The sequence below is a fragment of the Arvicola amphibius genome, chromosome 12, assembly GCF_903992535.2.
Source record: "Arvicola amphibius chromosome 12, mArvAmp1.2, whole genome shotgun sequence".
In the NCBI taxonomy this organism is placed as follows: Eukaryota; Metazoa; Chordata; class Mammalia; order Rodentia; family Cricetidae; genus Arvicola; species Arvicola amphibius.
The window spans coordinates 22,963,764-22,984,576 of NC_052058.2; the positions used below are offsets into that span (position 1 = coordinate 22,963,764).

Sequence of the window (20,813 nt, forward strand, 5' to 3'; positions counted from 1 at the left end):
ATACAGGCGCTGTCATAAATATAACAATTACCCAAATGAATCAGTTGAGCCCCAGAGGCTCAAAAGAATCTCACAAGGAACCATGCTTACTGTCGGATGCATTGTAGGCATTCAAATCAGTTTAAGAGAAACCCAAACAGCGCCAAAGAACTCCCAAACTGACAAGAAAAAGGAAGGGTGAGGCCCCAGTTATGCCCACCTGAGAGTTCTTATAAAGGATTGAACTTTAGGGTATATGGAGTCCTCACACTTTCTCTGTCTTATTGAATAGTGATGGAGAGCAGGTGACACCAGCCATAAGGACTCTGGGATAGCGCAATTCCACATCTGTGTGGGACCCTTCCACCTTCCCTCTGCATTCTTCTGGATAAGCAACTAAAGTGTTGCCAGAGGTTTATAAGGTGAAAGCCTGGTCTCAGGTAAGCACAAGCTAGGCTCAGGCATCCATCTCCTCTATGACAATTAGAGAACAAGTGACAGCCTCTGCCAGATGGTCACCAGGATGGACATGAGCTGCTGGCAGCCTATCAAGTTGTCCAGGGTAGTCAACATGCTGAACGGGCTTGCAGGGACAGTGCACACATCTGTGCCTAGAATTTATGGATGACACCAGCCACTCCTTTATCTGCATCATGAAAAGTTCAGTGTGATGTGACAGGGTAAGGTGCTCACTCCTCTGGAGTCAGAAAGAGAGTCCCAGAAGTTGCACTGAACTTGCGACTGGGTCTCCTGTATATATGTGGACCTTTTGGCCCACGTGATGACCTGTAACAATTGAATAAAAGTTTTGGAGGGGGTAGGGGGAGGAGGAAGAGAGGGAGAGAGGGAGAGGTGAAGATGGACATTATAAAGTAATCCCACACTAGCTCAGAATTGAGTATAATAAAGAACTCTTTATTCAGGGACAGACTCATAGATCATAGTCCACTGCATGAACAGGGAACAGGAACTGAATCCAGTAGCAGAGAGAGAGAGTTCGTGCACAAGCATTATGGCTGCATTTATCGTATAAGACACCATGCCCAAGTGGGTTGGTATCTCAAAGGCTACTGGCTGAAGGAGTTCCCACAGAACCTCCTCCTTTTGTCTAAATAAGAGAGTTCTAAGCCTAATTCAAAACTATACAATAAGAACAAATATCAAGCATAAAAATTAGAATTACAACCAGCATAAGCAATATCAAGCAAGAAACATGTGCTAAATGTTTCAATAATTATCTTGTCCTAAGGAGTCTAAGTCTTGTATTAGCATATAGCTTGGCCAAGTTGTGAGAGGAAAGCAACTACAACTATCTACTTTTCAACCCCATCAAAGACCTGAGAAGGGAAATAGTATTACTTAAATAAGCAGGAAGTGCAATCAAGTAACTTCCAAAATGTGCAATAAAAGACAGAGACAACCAGCTACCTGGGCAATCATCCAAAGTCTCATTTGCAATGTTGGAGCAACCAACTTTGGCTAAGGCCTAGAGTAACTGACAGACCATTTTCAGGGGCAGGAAAATTTCAGAACCGCCTTACCCTGTCTTGGCAATGTTTGACAGTTTGATAATCTTTTTTCTTGTATCCTGCTTGTTTTGTCCAGACACCATTCATTTTGTCAGTGGTCAAGGCACGAACAGTTCCTTGCCCAAAGGCCAGTTTTGCCAAGAAGAAAAGAAGCTCCAAGTGGAGTGTCTTCAGTATTCAACATTCTCTTGGGAATAGATTGGTGCTGCCAGAAGCAATTGGGTCTCACATCAACAAAATGCTAATTTATTTAAATATTCTACAGTCCTTTGAAGTGGCTGAAAATTACCTACCTATGTGGAATACAATCTCCATGTATCTAAAGAACCTTATTAGTCTAGCTATAAGTATGATAAACATGAATGACTATTAGCCTATAATTCTTATACCTATATAGCTTAAAGACTAAGACTTCATATTAAAATATTAAACAATCTTTAAACAACTGTGCAATAAATGAGGACAAGAACCTCAAAATGGCCTGGTCTACAAGAGCTAGGTCCAGGACAGGCTCTAAAAAAGCTGCAGAGAAACCCTGTCTTGAAAAACCAAAAAAAAAAAAAAAAAAAAAAAGAAAGAAAAAGAACCTCAAAATGTAAGCAGTGTATAAGTATCTTGATCAGAAGTAGAAATGTATAGTGCAATATGATAAATATATCCTAAAATTGCATCATTATACAAAAAGTCTTAAGCAGAAGTAGAAGCATACATACATATAATATGACAAAATAACTTTGCCTAGGTATACAAATATTGTAAACAGAAATAGGAGCACATTCAATATAATTTGAATTTGCATCAATATACAAGAATCTATACCAATGTGATGTGGGAAGTACTTCTATATATGTGGTATCAAGGAGATGCTATGTAGCTACTGGAGGAGAAGGACGTGAGCTGGAACTTTGCCCAGTAAGCCACAATCATGTGGTGATACATAGATTAATAGAAATGGGTTAATTTAAGATGTAAGAACTAGTTAGAAATATGCACAAGCTAGTAGGTCAAGCAGTGATATAGTTAAATTAATATAGTTTCTGTGTTATTATTTTGGATCTGGGTGGCCAGGAACAAGTGAGCAGCCTCCACCAACAAAACAGCTTGCCAATGTGTGCCAGCTAAATCCACACAAAACCTGAGAAAGCTTGGAAAGGAATTCTAGACACAAAATAACAAAGTTAGGCATGACTTTTTGATAGTTGGCATTTTTTTAAAAAATTATTTATTAATTATGTATACAACATTCTGCTTGCATGTGTCCCTGCAGGCCAGAAGAGGGCACCAGATCTTATTGCAGATGGTTGTGAGCCATCATGTGGTTGCTGGGAATTGAACTCAGAACCTCTGGAAGAACAGTCAGTGCTCTTAACCTCTGAGCCATCTCTCCAGCCCTAGTTGGCATTTTTTTGATGGGCTCTGCTTACTGGCATCCGGCAGAAGTGCCACAACTCATTTAAGAGAAGGCTTACTGACTCAACATAAGAAACGACTGCTTCCTGGTTCATGGTGTCAGCACGAACTCTGGCTCTTTCAGGAGGCTAAGCTTTTGAATGGGGTTTGTGAACAGTGAGTTACAAACTGCTTAATGGCATGACATAGACCCACTGCATATCTGGAACTGGGGCAGTGTGCATGGCTCACAGAGGCAATGAACAGACCTCTGCCATATTGGACTGGGCAGAGCTAATAGTGCTTCAGAGTTGGTCCTATCCACACCCACTTAGCATTCCTGGTCCAAAAATAATTACAGATACACACACAATAAAGGCAAGTCCAGATGAAAAAGACCTCAAAATGTGCCACACTGTTGAATAAATGTACATAGGCTTGAAAGAGAGAAGAAAAAGAGTATAGAGAGTTATAAAAAGAAGTAAATGATTTATTAAAAATGTCTTTTAAAGAATCAGAGTACAGACAGTCATAGATTAAAGATGTGTAGAAAAATAAAAAATTTCATAGAAATATGAAATATGCACAGAGGGTCTGGATTATGTATATTATTGTGTTTTCTTTGATTTTTTGTTAAGATTTTTAATTATTTTATAAATAATACTATTCAAAATTTCCACTTCCTCCTCTCCTCCCATTTCCCTCCTGCTCCCCCACTCATTCTCTCCCCACCCCCTCCAGTCCTAAGAGAGGGCAGAGTACCCTGCCCTGTGGGAAGTCCAAGACCCTCCCCCCTCCATCCAGGCTTAGGAAGGTATGCATCCAAATAGACTAGGATCCCAAAAGGCCAGTACATGCAGTAGAGACAAATCCCAGTGCCATTATCATTGGCTTCTCAGTCTGCCCCAATTGTCAGCCATATTCAGAGGGTCCAGTTTGATTCCATGCTCATTCAGTCCCAGTCCAGCTGGATTTGGTGAGCTCCCATTAGATCAGGCACACTGTCTCAGTGGGTGGACCAACCCCTTACGGTCCTAACTTCCTTGCTCATATTCTCCCTTCATCTGCTCTTCAACTGGACCTTGGATTCTGCTGTTTACAAGAAACACACCTCAACCTCAAAGACAGATACTACCTCAGAGTAAAGGGTTGAGAAAAGGTATTCCAATCAAATGAACCTAAGAAACAAGTGGGTGTGGCTATCCTAATATCTAACAAAATTGATTTCAATCTAAAATCTATCAGACGAGATGGAGAAAGACACTTTATACTCATAACAGGAACAATTCATCAAGATGAAGTCTCAATCCTGAATATCTATGCCCCTAATATAAAGCACCCACATATGTAAAAGAAGCATTACTAGAACTCAAAGCACACATCAAACCTCACACACTAATAGTAGGAGATTTCAACACTTCTCTCTTACCAATGGACAGGTCAACCAGACAGAAACTTAACAGAGAAATAAGAGAAGTAACAGACGTAATGAATCTAATGGACTTAACAGACATCTATAGAACATTCCACCCAAATAGGAAAGAATATAACTTCTTCTCAGCATCTCATGGAACCTTCTCAAAAATTGATCACACACTTGGTAACAAAGCAAACATCCACAGATACAAAAAAAATTGGAGTAACCACCTGTGTCTTATCAGATCACCATGGAGTAAAGTTAGAATTTAACAACAAAGCCGGGCAGTGGTGGCACATGCCTTTAATCCCAGCACTCGGGAGGCAGAGACAGGCAGATCTCTGTGAGTTCGAGACCAGCCTGGTCTACAAGAGCTAGCTCCAGGACAGGCTCTAAAGCTGCAGAGAAACCCTGTCTCGAAAAACCAAAAAAAAAAAAAAAAAAAAAAAAAAAAAAAAAAAAAGAATTTAACAACAATTCCACTCCCAGAAAGCCTACAAACTCATGATTATTTTGACTGTGAATGAACTAAGACATTTCATTGTACAGGCTGCTAAGCTAAACTAACCAATATGTTTTAAAGGTATCTTGACTTCAAAATTTATGTCTAAGGATATGTTGCTTTGGAAAAGAAGTTCTGTTTTTGTTTCCACAGAGGATAAGAACCTATGGATTCCTTCCAGACTAATGTAGTTCAATGGACCAAGACCCCTCTGAAATGTCTCCATGAACCCCCAAAAGAAAATACTTCATCCAACAAAAATCAGGAAGCACTTTGGAGAAAACTACACCGAATTCCCTAAATAATTGTTTATAAATATTTGTTAACATTTAAAGGGGGATATGCTATAGAGATGAATACTTTGCATTGGTATGATCTTGGTCTATTGATACAAATTTAAGGTCAATTTTGTTATATATATATATATATATATATATGTTTCTGCTCTTGATTAAGGTATTGTGTTTGTGTAGCTCATTTAAAAATGTAATGTATAGTTAAGAAACAGGTTAATAGTTATCTATAATAGTCAAGCTTGTAGTCATGTTAGTTAGATTTTCTAGATGTACAAAGATGTATTTCAGAAGGATAGTTATTCTTCAAACCTTTCAGAGACTAACAGAATATGGTAATTAAAATGTTTTAAGAACTTAGGACTTTTCATGACAATGAGACACATCTGCTCCTGGCATCACCAATTACTTCAAGAGGATGATGAGCCTTAAAGAGGCTCCTTATGGAGTTTGCTAGCCATTTGGACAAGAAACTGCTCTTGTCTGTACTGTTTAATGTTATGCTGTATGAACTGGACATGCAGGACCCACAGAAAAATGACTACTGAACTTGCCTAAAGGTGAGACAACCCTTTAAAGGCCCAAGTATCTTTTTACATTCTAAGTTGACATTTTCCAAAATCAGAGATTCAATAAGCACTTGTCTAGCTTTTGAGTCTGTTACTCCTATTTGTACAGCCTTAGTTAATCTTGTAAAAAGTCACTAAAGTGTAGTCTTTGACTCTGTTTAACCCTAATATAAGACTCAATTCATTTTTTCCTGGTTCTTGAATCCTCTCCTAAGCATTTAAGGCTGCTGTGTGGTACAGGGACAAGGTGTGTTCATCATAAAGAGTTTGAGCCTGTGGGTCAGCATAAATGACCTCACCCAGAAGTTGATCTTGGGAAGTCTCAAATCCTTTTACCTTTTCCTGTTGTTCTAAAAATTTTGCCTTTTCTCACCAATAACATTTCCACAGTAGTTGTGGCCTGCCTTCCAGAAACACTGAAACTAATTGAAGCCAGTCATGTGGGGTGGCCTTATTGCTGGAAACCCATGTCTTTACTATCTCCCTAACAAATGGTGAATGCAAGCCACAAGATCCTAGTGCTTGCTTAATTTCTTTTAGATCATTGCTACCTATAGGTTTCCATCTACATTCTTTAAATACTTTAAGGCATTTAGAACTTGATGCTTTTTCAGATGTGATTACAGGGTAGGTAGGAAACTCAAACCCTGGGTAAGTCATCTCTGACTCTGACCGGTACTGGTGATGTTAAATCCTGTCCTTGTACATTCTCTCCCTGCTCATCAGCTCTGATAATTTCCTCAATCATTTCAAATCTTTTTTTTACTACTGTCTTTTGCAAAGCCCGAATCTCTTGGCCTATATATATTTCTAGTGATCTCATTGATACACCTAGCCTCTGGTTCTCATTCTACACATGTGATTCGAAGGTATGAAGTTTTTCCTTTAAAGATAACATCTCATCCTTGGACATTATTTGGATAGTGTACAGATTGTCTTCCTGAAGAAATACTCTCCCTGCTAACCTATCATAACTTTTTAAGAGATTTTTATTGCCAAGTTCAACAGTATGAATTATTTTAGATAATTTCTCAGTACTCCTTGATGTGGATTGAATTTTGTCTGTCAAATTAATGTTATACTTTTCAATGGTATTAATTTTTCACCTAACTTTTAATTTTTGATGGTATTAATCCTGTCAGCTGTTCATCATTAGTCTGTAAAGACTGTATCATTTCTAAAAGTGCCTGATTCTTGGTTCTGTTATCAAACCATTTTCTTAAGGATATAATATGAAAAACAGGGATAAAGAAATGTTTCAACTTGCTTTTTTATAGCACCCAAGACCACCAACCCTGAAGTAGCACCTCCCACAATGAGCTGGGCCTTCCCCCATCATTCACCAATCAATCAAATGTAGCCCAGGCTTTCCCTCAGCCAAGTTTCTTTTTAAAAATGTGTTAGTCTTTTTATCATTAGTGTGGGGATGGGGGTTGCCACAATATATATGAGAAGGTGTCACAAGACAACTCTGTGGGTTCTTTCCTTACCTTTTGCATGGTTTCTAGGGATAGAACTCAGTCAAGCAGACCTGTGTGGCAAGTACTTTTGCCTGATAAGCTATCTCAATGCCCCTGGAACAGGTAACGTTTCCTTATGATACAAAAACCACAAGAAATAAATAGTGAATAGGCTTAATCTACAAGAGAAGCTTTGTTCTTTGAAAGGAGCCTCTAAAGTGCACAAAATAACGAACTGCAGATCTGAAGAAATTGCCTCTGTGAATAGCTGATAAAAGATATCAGTCCGTAGCAAACTAAGAGCTTGTATTTTAACTGGCAAAGGAAAGAAACAGCTCAGAAATCTTAGGAACAAAGCATGAAGACATAAAATACATCCAGATGACCAATAAACAAATGAAAACACATCCCACGCTTGTGCTGGCTAGTTTTATGCCCACTTGACACAATCTAGAGTCATCTGAGAGAGGGAGCCTCAGTTAGAAAATGCCTCTGTAAGGTCTGGATGTAGGCAAGTCTGTAAGGTATTTTTTTAATTAGTGTCCCCTGGGAGAGGGCCCAGCCCATTGTGAGTGGGGCCACCCCTGGACTGGTGGTCCTGGATACTGTAAGAAAGCTGGTTAAATAATATTCTAATAAGCCTGAAAAAAACCCTGAGACTGAGGGATAGGGTGGTGCAGGCCTTTAATCCCTGCACTCAGGAGGCAGAAGCAGGCAGATCTCTGAATTCGAGGCCAATCTGGTCTACAGAGTGAGTTCCAGGACGGTCAGGGAGACACAAAGAGATCTGGTCTCCCCTTGCCCAAAAAGTGACAGTTCAAATCAGATCTATTTCATCTCTTGAATTTTAATACAGTATTTCACCCAAGGAGACATACCAGTCGCAAAACCCTCACCCTTTGTAGTCCTTCTTTGGGCTGTTTTACTCAACTTACAATAATAGTTTTTTTTTGGAAAACTCAAATAAATTTAACTGAAAATAAAACAGAACTCCATATTAACTAAAAAAACACAATATAAATTTGACATTATGGGGTTATAATATCATGGCCTATTTTATATACATATAAAACCAAACTCTGCTGGAAGAGTAGCACATACTCTTAGCCCCTGAGTCATTTCTTTGGCCCTAGATAATCAAATCTCAAAATTAACCAAAAACAAAACCTAAAAAAGCCCAAGAACTCATAATGAAGCTAAGTACACACTGCTGTTGAAGAGGCCCACCTCAACATTGGTGCAGCCATGACAGGCAGCAGAGTAACACTACTGGGAGTAGGCCTCACCCTCACAATAACCAGGAAAAGCCACACACTGTACCCAGTGGGACCAATCAGAACTGAGACAAACAAGTCCTAGATGCTCCAGAACATTAAGGATAGCTTACCTCACTATATGGGTGGCCAATTTCCTTGTAGCAACGCCAGTACCAATCCCTGTTTGACAAGACTTCTGTTGCCCCACTCCTGACCAATCAGGAGTTCAACCCCCATCTGAATCTGGAATTCCCCTATCCCCATCCTTGACTCCTTAAAAACCCTGTCATAGCTGAGCTCAAGGCTCTCCCTGACCCAACCGCTGTGTCAGAATGGACGGACAGAGAGCCCAAGCTAAAGCTTGCAATAAAGGCTCTTTCTTTGCTTTTGCAGACAAACTCGGACTCCCGATGGTCTCTGGGGAGCTCATGACGTGGGCATAACAGCTGTAACTGCAAACAAAGTCCATTTCTAACATTCATGGAAGCCAAAGTGGTGTGATGCAAACACAGACGGAAACTTTAGAAATTTCCTGAACGTAAAGAAATCAGGACACACTTAAAGTTCCCGCGGGAGCTATGGAGAAGGGCCTTGGTCTTGTGAAGCACACACACCATCACTTGCAACTGGAGCAAAAGGCTGCTCTAGGAGCCGTGCAGAACAGGCTGGGTGTGGCATGACTGGAATACTGTCGCAAGCAAAATGTGTGTTGACGACACACACCCAACAGTAAGATCAGAGGTGCTGTCACATATGAGAGGGGTGGCACAGGCTGGTGAAATGGCCCCAAATCACCACTTGATGAAGTACATGGGATTTTAATGAGTTCACGGGGTTATACAGAAGTGGAACTCAGAGCCTTACACCTGCTGGAAAAATGTTCTGCCACCACTGAACACACCTAGCCAATTTTATATTTTGAATGGAAATTCTCAATATATGGAGAGCGATTGCAATTTTGTCTTCTTGACCTCTTAAATGTAGACCGAATTTTAGCAAGGAAGTATGTGTCACTTTAGGAAAAGAATCGATAAACAGACCAAATTCATGATGAAGGCAGCGGGCCCAGTTCCCTCCCCCCAGGGAGACAATGAACAATGCGTGACAGTGAACAATGCTGTTGTTAGAAGTGTATAGCTTTGCTATTATCATCATTGTCAAACACACAGGGGTTATGTCATGTGTATGAGTGCTGTATCTGCATGTATACCTGCAGGCCAGAAGAGGGCATCAGATCCTGTTTCAGATGTTGTGAGCCACCATGTGGGTGCTGGGAATTGAACTCAAGACCTCTGGAAGAATAGTCAGTGCTCTTAACCTCTGAGCCATCTCTCCAGCAGCCTAAGGCTGCCACTTTAATACCAGAAACCCGCACTAGGCAAGGCTTATTGTCCACATCAAAAGTGGTTTTTTCCTTTTTTTTGAGACAAGGTTTCTCTGTAGAGTTGGAGCCTGTCCTGGAACTAGCTCTTGTAGACCAGGTTGGCCTCAAGCTCACAGAGACCCACCTGCCTCTGCCTCCCGAGTGCTGGGATTAAAGGCGTGCACCACCACCACCCCGCCCAAAAGTGTTTTTAAATATCTAGAGTGACAGACTAGAATTGAGAGATCCTCAAGAGACTTAGACCTGTTCTATTTCCCCACATCCGTCTTGGTATTTCTTGTCTCAGAGCAGAGAGAGAAGATTCTGGAGGCGAATCAGAGAGGTACATGCCCCGTAATGTGATGAGTGGTTTTATGCATTTCTAAGGCCCAGAAATAAGCAAAATGGCTTTTGTTGTTGTTGTTGTTTAGATTTTGTGTGTCCTGAAAAGGGCCTTTTGCATATGGATGACACAGCTGCCGAAGCCATAGAACTTGTGACATTATTGCTTGAACGTATTGACCGCGTCCACGGCCACAACCAACCCTGACGCTCCAAGTGATTGCCTAGCACTTGGTGTGTTCCATGTATGTAATGGTCTGGCAGATCAAGTTCTCCAGGTGTACTTCCAGACCCTGCCGGTTCCCAGGCACTTGACTCTGCTGCCAGGGCGCATTCAGGTTTAGTGATACCCAGACGTGGTCAGGTGGTTGAGTACAAGAAGAAGTTTTGCTAAGTCAAATGGCGTTTTTAATCATCCTGTATTTAAACATCCAAGAAGCCAAGCATGGTAGCACAGGTAATCCCAGCATTCAAGAGACTGAGGAAGATAGTAAATTCTAGGCCAGCCTAGGCAATGATAGTGACCTTGTCTCAAAAAACAAAACAAAACAAAACAAACAAACAAACAAAAATCCCAAATCAATAAGGATGCTTATTTTCCAAGACAGGATAGCCATGGCTGTTCTGGAACTAGCTCTTGTAGGCTAGGTTGGCCACAAACTCACAGAGATCCTCTTGTCTCTGCCTCCCAAGTGCTAGGATTAAAGGTGTGCACCACTGTTTAGGGGTGAGGACGCTGGTCAAAGAATTCCAGGCTAACTCCAAAATATTTTAATTATATTTTCTTTATTATAAGGGTCCCCATCATGCCACCACTGCCTGGCTCAATAAAGATTATTGAGAAACCTGCACAAACACGTACTTAGACAAACACATGTGTGCCTGCATGTGCGCAAACACACGCACATACAAAACCCACAAAAACGCACAATAAATAAATGTGAATATTTTTTAAAAATTTATTAGATTTTATTTTTTATTAAATTTATTTATTTTATACAAAGTCAAACAGTAGTTTCACTGGCCACTTGGGAGGTAGAGACAACAGATCTTTGAGTTCAAGGTCAAGGTGTTCTATGAGTGAGTTCTCTGACAGTCAGGGCTACACAGAAAATCCCTATCTCAGGATATAGGTAAAAATAAATAAACAGATAGATATTTTATTACAAAGAGAATTCCTTAAATCAATGTCTCATTTTTATCATATTTGAATGACATATGACTAATGACTCCATTAACTTATTTTTAAAAAATATTTATTTATTTATTTATTTATTATGTATACAATATTCTGTCTGTGTATATGCCTCCAGGCCAGAAGAGGGCACCAGATCTCATTACAGATGGTTGTGAGCCACCATGTGGTTGCTGAGAATTGAACTCAGGACCTTTGGAAGAGCAAGCAATGCTCTTAACCTCCGAGCCATCTCTCCAGCCCCCATTAACTTATTTTTGAATGGAGATTAAACCTGGGACTCTTGCATGGGAATCTAAGAAAGATCAGTGGAAAAGACCTTCTGTTTTTACTTAAAATATTTTTAACCTTTCGAGGAATGAGATGAATGGAGGAAGCAACACAGTAAGAAGTGAGTAACTTTTCTTACCAGTAAATGCTAAATTTAATATAAAACACCCATTCAGCAGGAAGAAGCCAGCACATAAATCATTGTAATATTTTACTTAGTAAAGACTATTCTAGAGTGCTAACATTACAATATATATGTATATATGTGTATATATCTGGTCCTGCAGCCATTCAGTTCCAAAGAAACACAGAAAGGCTTATATTGATTATAAACTGTTTGGCCTATTAGCTCAAGCTTATTATTTATTAGCTCTTACAACTTAAATTAACCCATAATTCTTGTCTATGTTTAGCCATGTGGCTTGATACCTTTTCTCAGTGAGGCATTCTCATCTTCACAGATTCATCATCACAGAGGAATCTGTGTCTGGCTGGTGCCTGACTCTCTGCCTTTCCTCTTCCCAAAATTTCTTAGTCTGGTTGCCCCACCTATACTTCCTGCATGACTACTGGCCAATCAGCATTTTAGTAAACTAATAGGAGTGACAAATCTTTACAGCATACAAGAGCATTGTCCCACAGTAGGGAACAGACAGAGAAACACAAAGTGGCCTGAATACCTCACTGCCTGAGAGAGTACTGGAAGGCACATTGTGCCCTAGGAGCCCTGGACTCTAAAAGGCCTATGATGTGTGCCTTTCAAGGCAGCTAGACCAAGCCTAGTTTAGGCTCATTTCTGGCTAGCTCTTTTATCTTAAATTAACCTGATTCTCTTTCTCTACCTTCTGCCTCAGTCCTTTTTACCTTTGTTTCTGTACGTCATACTCTGTGTCTGTGGGCTGGCAGCTGCCAGGCTGGCCTGGGGAGTCTCCTTTTCTTCCTTCATTCTCTCCTCCATCATCTTGTTCTTTCTTAGCCTAGATTTCTCCTCCTGTTTGTTCTCTCTGCCCTCCAACCTCACCTCCCCTCTCCTGCCTAGCTATTGCCCATTCCGTTCTTTATTAGACCAATCAGGTACCTTAGTCAAACAAGGTGAAACAAATGTAACACATCTTTACACAATGAAACACGTATCCTTACATTGTTAAACAAATGCAGCATAAACAAATGTAACGCATATTGAAATACGCGTTGAAATAATATTCCACAACACAAGCCTGTAGAGCATTTTCTTAATGATTGATGGGGAAGGGCCCATTCCACTGTGGATGGTGTCACCCCTGAGCTGGTGGTCCTGGGATCTATAAGAAAAGAAAGCTGAACAAGTCATGAAGAGCAAGCTATTAAGAGGCACTCCTCCATGGTCTGCATCAGCTCTGGCCTCCAGGTTCCTGCCCTTTTTGAGTTCCTGCCTGGCTTCCCTCAATGGACTGTGACATGTAAGCCAATAAACCCTTTGCACCCCACGTTGCTTTGGTCATGGTTCTTCATCACAGCAATAGAAACCACATCTAGGATACTCAAGTGTCAAACCTCAGAGGCCATTGAAGAAGCAAGTTAGAGTGAAAAGCAGAAAAGGAGACTTAGCCAAATGTCTCCACATTGGGGAGAAGAACAAGAGGTCTAATGACAAGCCCTCATTCCCCTGCAAAATAATCTGATGAGCTGTGAGAACCATGTGAGAACTGCTCCTGGCAGGCCAGCTCCTCCCCTAACTGCTACCAACCTCATCTTCCTCTTAGCACAAGCTTCATGGAAAAAATTAATTCTTTGGGGGAAAATTTTGCCAGTAATATGAGCGCTGAAAGGAGGAACATGTATGCCTCCTTAGAACGACTTTGTTCCTGCCATGATGACCAGACTTTAATGTACCCAGTGCGTGTCACCACACCCTGTAATGGCAGATTAAAAGTCTGTAGGGTTAGGGACGTGGTTCAATGAAAGAGTGCTTGTCTAGCACGCATGAGCTCATAAAATATCGCGAGTGTTTTAGCAGAGTTGTTTATTGAAGCAGTTCTCAAAAATGCAGCATTTGGATCTTCTCACACTAACTTACTTTTCCTCCACAAAGTATTTCAATAAAAGCTCTTAGGAAAGTTTCAGAAAATGTGACTAGAATCAGGAACACGAGCCAAAGGAGGCTGTGACAGAGGAGAGAGAGTGTGTGCTGGAAAGCGATGGCCCGGGGGTCTGCTTGCACTTGTGTGGGGCAACCCAGAGGCAGTGGGTGGAAGGGTGTCAGCCATAATTAGCATGTTCATGATCTTCCCATCCACAGGTTCCCTACCCTTGCTGCTGTGAATAGCACAGCAACAGACACGGATGTGCAGGTCTCTGTGGTGGGAAGCAGCTCTTCAAGTATGTATGCCCGCGTGGATCTTGTGGCAGTTTGAGTTTTAGGTTTTTCAGAAACCTCCATACTGATTCCCAAGGCTGTACTAGTTCCCACTCCCCTACAGTGAACCAGACTCACTTCTTTCCATTGTTCTTGCAGCTTTTGGTGACATCCATTTTCTTGAGAATGGTCATTCTGACTGAGACAAGATGCAATCTCAAAGTCATCTCATTTTGCATTTCCCTAATGGCTAAGAAATAGACTTATACCTTTGAGTCCTAGCGAAAAACATAGATTTGGGTTAAAAGTATGTAAGCCTATATTCAAAAGACAACCAAAAGAAATTTAAAATCTTGATCTTGTGACCCAAACAGTAAGCAGTCATCACTCAATCAGCTTATCAGAATTATAATGTAGAAGAAAGAAATCTGAAACATTTCTATATTTTAATTATTTATTTATATCATTGTATCTTGCATTTATATTTTAAATAATTTTTAAGACCCTTAAAGCTTATGAGCTTTTATATCTCCAGACCTTTATATATCTTAGAACATTTTTCTCATGCTGCCAAGGTAACAAAGCTATAGCTAGCTTAGCCATCAATACTGTCAGAGATCTCAGAAGGGTAAATAAATCATATGCAAGTACAGACCAAACAGTTCTTGAATCTATAAAAAAACGACAGGGACCAGTCCATACCGTCATACCCAGGTCTCCATAGCTTTGGAGGCAGAAGTGTCAGAGCAGCAGGCTTTGCCAGGCTCATAAGGTGAGAGGTTCCTGTGGAAGAGGGACACGGAAAAGACTGACCTTATTTTGTCAAGGCAAAAGTTGTGCAATCGATTCTCCACTGTCCACAGTCTCGGTTGGGTCCAGGTAGCACGTTGTAGCATTGGGGCATCTCACCCAGTGGTCAGCATCATCATTATCCAGGTGGAGACAACGTGGTGTCCCTTGATCTTCTTTGGAGACCTTGGATCACTGCTAGGATTTGGGAGTCTCTGTCTGATATGAACTTTTTAATTGTCATTTTAGATGTCATATTCCAAAGATCTCCGAAGTATTTTAGGGCTGCCTAGGTATATCTGATTAGACAAACTTTGTTATTAATTACTTGTTTTAAGCTTGATTTTAAAAACCTATACAGGGAAATAAGGCTTATCCCTGCAATTAATTATATTAGTACCTCGAGGAAATGTGACTATTAACTTGTGTTTTCTAATTGTCTACAATAAGTTAGTAGCTTTCCTAAGACTAGAACTTTATGTTCCATGTTTTTCAGGTTTTAGTTTTAAAAATCCTTTTAGTATTAATATAAAATATGACTCAGTTTTAAAAATTTAGTATTTGCAGGCAGAAGAAACCATAGAAAAGATATTTTATATCCTCTAGCCTTTTAAAAACTTTTTATTTACCTTTTATGACTTTTATATACCTTTTACAATGTTTAGGTCTGGCTCTCCCTGTAGACAAATTCCTCTTCTTTTCTTCACTTTACTGTTTCAGTCTCCTGCCTTCTCTTGCTTTCCAGAAAGCAACATAAAAACAAACCTCGGTCACACACTTGTCTTTCCTCTCACTTTTCAGACAACATGCAACATTTTATCAAAGTCTTTTTGTGACTTTCTTTTTTTAGCAGTTAAGAACATTTAAAACAAAGGCAGAAATATACATATATACATATATATATCTTACTTATTATTAATTTGTACCCAATTTTTTAAAAATGGTGATAAGTATTTGTAATCCATTGGAGCTAAATGACTAAAATCCATATATTTTTCCCCTGTGGAAACAGAAGCATAATTTCCCTCAAACATAATGTATCTTTGACTTTGACTTTAAATCAATGCTTTTCAAAGTATACAGGTTGGTATAATTTAACATTTCTTATAAGCAGTATCAAGATAGAAAAGGGCTTAAGATGGGAAGCTGCTGGTCAGCAGAAGAGACCTTCAATTCCCTGCCTCCTGGGCATGGGTCCCTTCCCCTGCATAATGTGGTGGAGACCTTCCAGATACAGAAACAAGGCCTACAGAGGGGAACGTGGAGAAAATGCTCACGTCCCAGGTGGCTCCCGGTCGTGTGGTTCAGCTGCGCCCCAGGTCTGTGCTGTATAAAAGCTCTCTCTGGACGTGGGCCTCTCACCATGCCCTCTCTCCCACTTCCCCACATTCAAGCTCTGGCCGGGTAGTGGGTGGAGAAAATTATCTGTCCCATAGTCAGTTAGAAACAGACATCGCAAAAGACCAGCAAAGCTTTTAAAAACAGTGAGAGCTTAGTAAGAGCGACCCTTTGGCTCTCAACCATGCCAGAAACAGTCCGGACTCGTGGCTCTCCTTTGATCAAACAAATTGCGGAGGATCCCACAGCCCTGCCCAAATAAATACTGAGGGGGATTCCACCTCCTTGATGGTGTTCAGAACATACTCTGGAACCCCGTGACCTGACCTACCAGCACGTCTGCCAGCTGTCTCTAGACACCGACCTTTAATGGGTCACTTCACAGATTCAGATTCAGCATGCCACAGAACAGAAAACAGAGAGGACAGACAGAACAGAAAACACTATGGCTGGCAAAACCCTCGGGATTCTGGGGGTCCGTGGAATCTTGGGGATCCCAGACAAGTTCCCAAGTTTCTGGCCCCCAAATGAATTCATGGAGCTGGATTTCCGATGCAAATTACATGAAGGTTTTTAATAATATTCAAACTTAAGTTTGGACCAACACCTTTCCAGCACCCCAGCATGGTGGGTGCAGAAAATGTAACAGGGAACCCTGGGAGGGTAGACTTTTTAAAGGGGAAACGCTGCTGTAATCAGGGGAGTTCATGTCCTGTCGTCTTGGGATTGGGTGAGGAGTACATAGGATAAGGTAGTTGGTTTCTGAAACCATTGGTTAGTTTTTGGGCACAAAAACCTAACAAAGAGCCATACATTACTGACAAGGTATCTTCAAGGACAGGATGCCTCCCAAGAACATCTGGACCTCATTAAATTTTATGGCCTTGCTCCCTATCTTTTTAATTGACCATTTTTATGATATCTGCTTAAATTTCTATTATGGCAGCACATTTCTGGAGCTGAGGCACTCCACTCCCCCTCCCCCGGGCCATTATATGACTTAAGATGAAGCCCCTTCTTTCAAATGGAGCTTGCAAAGTCAGGTCCTCACACTAGCTTACAAAAAATGCACATTCCATCCTTGTAGACTGAGGTTTCTGCCCTGCCTGGTTCCTGCAGTCGTCAAGTCCCAAAGAAATCACACAGAGGTCTACATTAATTATAAAACTGATTGGTCCATTAGCTCAGGCTTCTTATTAACTCTTATCTTAGCCTATAATCCTTGTCTATGTTAGCCGCGTGGCTTGGTACCTTTTTTTGGCAAGGCAGTCATATCTTGCTTCCTCTGTGGCTTGGTCACGACTGCAGAATGAAACTTCCCTCTTCCCAGAATTCTCATTGCTCCACCTCTGCTTCCTGCCTGGCTACTGGCCAATCAGCGTTTTATTAAAATAATACAAGTGACAGGATAAAAGACCATTGTCCCACAGCACATCCCCATCACTTCCTAGAGTCCAGAGAAGTGGTACTTTTTCTCAAGGTTATGTAGTTTTATTGTTGGGCAGAAAATCAAGTTTCCTCTGTCTCCCCCTTCCCCCATCCCCACCAGGTGATTAGAGATAAACTTTCCTTGTAGTTTAAATCTTCACTATGCCAAAGGTCTTGGCTTCCTTAGAAATAGCTGTTACTTCACCCCCACCCCCTTATTAGACCTCTTCTGCCTGTTGCTGCTCTGAAGAAAACCTGTGAACAACTTTATATTCTGGAGCTAATGATCCACAAAGCCTGGAGCGTTTGCATCTCTAAAAGGTTATTGGAGATGGTTGTGTTTGAACGAGAGGACCTGATTCCCTTGGGTGAGGCTGGTGATTGGATCTAGCTGAGATGTCTCCAACCAGTGTCTCTTTAACTCAACCGTCCTCTTTGATTCCTTCTTTGTGGTTGCTATCCCTCACAAGCCTGCACTTCCCTGGAGTTGGCCTCTGCTTTTATTGTTGAGGGAGACTCAGTTCATAGGGAAGTGGTTGTAACCAGGAAACCCTAGAGGGGACTGATAAAGTCATATCACAGGCATACACTGACATGGTGGTCAGGATACTAAGAGGAAGAGAAACCAAACTCAACCAAGAAGAAAGAACACTCAGAGAAGATGCAGGATATGAGAAAGTCTAGAACTGGAACCCTTTAGGTTTACAGCACTTACTACCTTCTGCAATTTGGGACAATAGATACCCTTGCTCCTGGAAGCTGGAAGCAGCAAACTTGACTTTTCTAGTCTTTAATGACAGTACTTTTAGAGTACTTTAAAGTGAACCTTTGTTTGTGTATTTTGCGTTAATCTTTACAGCATCATAAATACTGTTAAAAAAAAGAAGGCAAAGCAAAGGCTACTGCGGAAGCTGCCAAGGAATTCCCTTCAATGAGTTATTATGAGAGGGCCTCAAGGCCATGACAGCCTTGAGATGGGAGGAGAGCATCAAGCAGAAACAGTGTAATGTATGGAGTTATAAACATGGTAGGTCTTTAAAGGGGAAAAGCAAGCTTCCTTTCAAAGCTCAGAGCAGAGATTCAGTAATAGTGTAATAAGAGAGAGACCCAGGCGGGGTGGGGTGGGAAGCATCATGAGAGGGATAGTGGGAATAGGTCAGGGAATCCTCTTCTGAGAGTAGTAGCCTTCATTCACCTCTGGACCAAATCCCCATGGGGAGTCTCAGAGTGATCCCCCGAACAAAGGAAAGGCTGAGTTTTTGTAAACTTTCGAAGGTGGCGGGAAATTTCGTATGACATGATATAGTTCACCATAGTGCGTGTGACAAAATGTGGAGGAGCCTCGATTGAAAGCTGAGTGAGCTGTGAAGAGGCACAGCCCGAGTCAGGCCTTGTTTGGGCCTAAAGGTGCAGGCTGTGCTTCAACACTAAGAAAAATCTCCATTTCCCAGAGCTTAGAAGCAATGAAAAATGTATACCCAGGACCCTATGTCTGTGAGAGGATCAGGCTTTGGTTTTCATTCTTGTTGGTTTTAATCCTTTGAGATAGGATCTTTCTATGTAGCCCAGAGTAGTAGCCTTGGATCATTTTTTTCATCAACTTTTTAAATTGATTTTATTGAGCTATGTTTTTCTCTGTTCCCCTCCCTTCCTCTCCCCAAGCCTTGGATCATTATGTCATACAAGTTTCCACTGAGATCACCATCCTCCTGCCTCAGTCTCCTGATGGTTGAGATTGCAGGTGAATGCTGTCATGCTGGCCATTTTGTTCTTTAACCAATGGACTTCCATGATTTTTCTGCCACTTTGACCTTTTCCAGGACTAGGAAAACGCTTCCTGTCATGTGGCCCTTTTGAGGACTCTGCCTCTTCGGTTGGTCTATTCCAGTTTTCAGGTGTGTATCCCTGTGTTTGTAACCATTTCCTTTTAGACATGTCTCCTCTGTAGTCCTTTCCCAGGTGTGATGGGAAAGAAACTCCAAGTTTTGTTTCAGTGTAGCGTTCCTGGACATGCCCGAGATGGCTTTGTGAGGGTCTCACTTAATAGCTTATCCAGATGATTTTGTCTTCAGCTCGGTGAGATGTTTGGGCCCGAGAAAAATTCAAGAGTAACATGTGCAGCGTGCCACACTTTCCGGACATCTTCACATCTGGGTACTCAGAGAAAAAACCACACATGTCATGTAAACAAATGAGGCTCTTCTCAGCTGGCACCGCTGTGCCATCAAGCTAGTCTCAAGCCTGAGGGACACTCAACAGCTGTCCTGGTTAGGGTCGCATCAACTGGACACAAGTTAGAGTTACCTGAAAGGGGGAAACAGAGATAGAGACAGTGCCGCCGCCGTAAGATCCAGCTGAAAGGCATTTTCTTAATTGGGGATTGATAGGAGAGGGCCCAGACTGTTATGGGTGGTTGCCATCCCGTGGCCGGTGGTTCTGCGTTCTCTATGAAAGTAGGCTGAACACTCCACAGGCAGTGAGTCAGTAAACAGCGATCCTCCACGGCCTCTGCGTCAGTTCTTGCCTCCAGGTTCTTGCCCTGACTTCCTTAATAAACCCTTTCTTCTCCAACTCGCTTTTTGGCCGTGGTGTTTCGTTGCAGCAACAGAAACCCCAAGACAAAGGGTTAGTGCGAAAGTTAATGCACACAGGCCCAAAGGCAGTTCCTGGAGACATTGGAAATCTGCTTGAATGCTACAGTAAGATCAGAACCTTTAATAATGAGCACACTTGGCTTTGTATTCTGACTCTGCCCCATAGGATCTACATGTGCTAATGGAGGATAATAATACTTTCTTGTTGCATTAATCAGGCAAGTCTAGTGCATCCTTTATAGTTGGTTAGCATGCCTGTGTTTACAGAATGATTATCTATTTTGTTTCTTGCTATGTTAACTACATTCTGTTCTTATGTTTTAATTTCTAATGATGTTTAAACTGATGACATCCCGTTGCTCTTTCCCACAGGTTAAAAGTCAGATAAAAGCTGGCAGGGGCGGAGCTGGGAGGTAAGATAGCCCCAGTAGTAAAGTCATATGGTAGATAGGGTGGAACTGTTGAAGGTTTCTGAAGACTGCAGAATGTAAGATGGTTTTATGCCATTTCCTTGAGTATTACAGCTTGCTTCCTGAAAGGGAATTTGGGAAAGAGGCCCCAGAAGAGGGCCCTAAAATTGATCCCAGAACATCTCATGATCTGAGGACCAGGAAGTAAGAAAAACAAAAACAGCATCCACTCATGATACTGTCATATTCTTTTTATTTTCTAGTAACCTTTATTACAAGTGGTTCTTCAACAGTGACAGTTTTGCCTTATTCAAAGCCTTGGGACCCTTTTCTTTCACGGCTGAGGAATATCACT

General features: G+C 41.3%; 1 pseudogene; it reads left to right on the forward strand.

The window, feature by feature from the left end:
• Positions 1–502: 502 nt before the first annotated feature.
• Positions 503–13,957, forward strand: LOC119827067 (annotated as a pseudogene).
• The last annotated feature ends 6,856 nt before the right edge of the window (positions 13,958–20,813 follow it).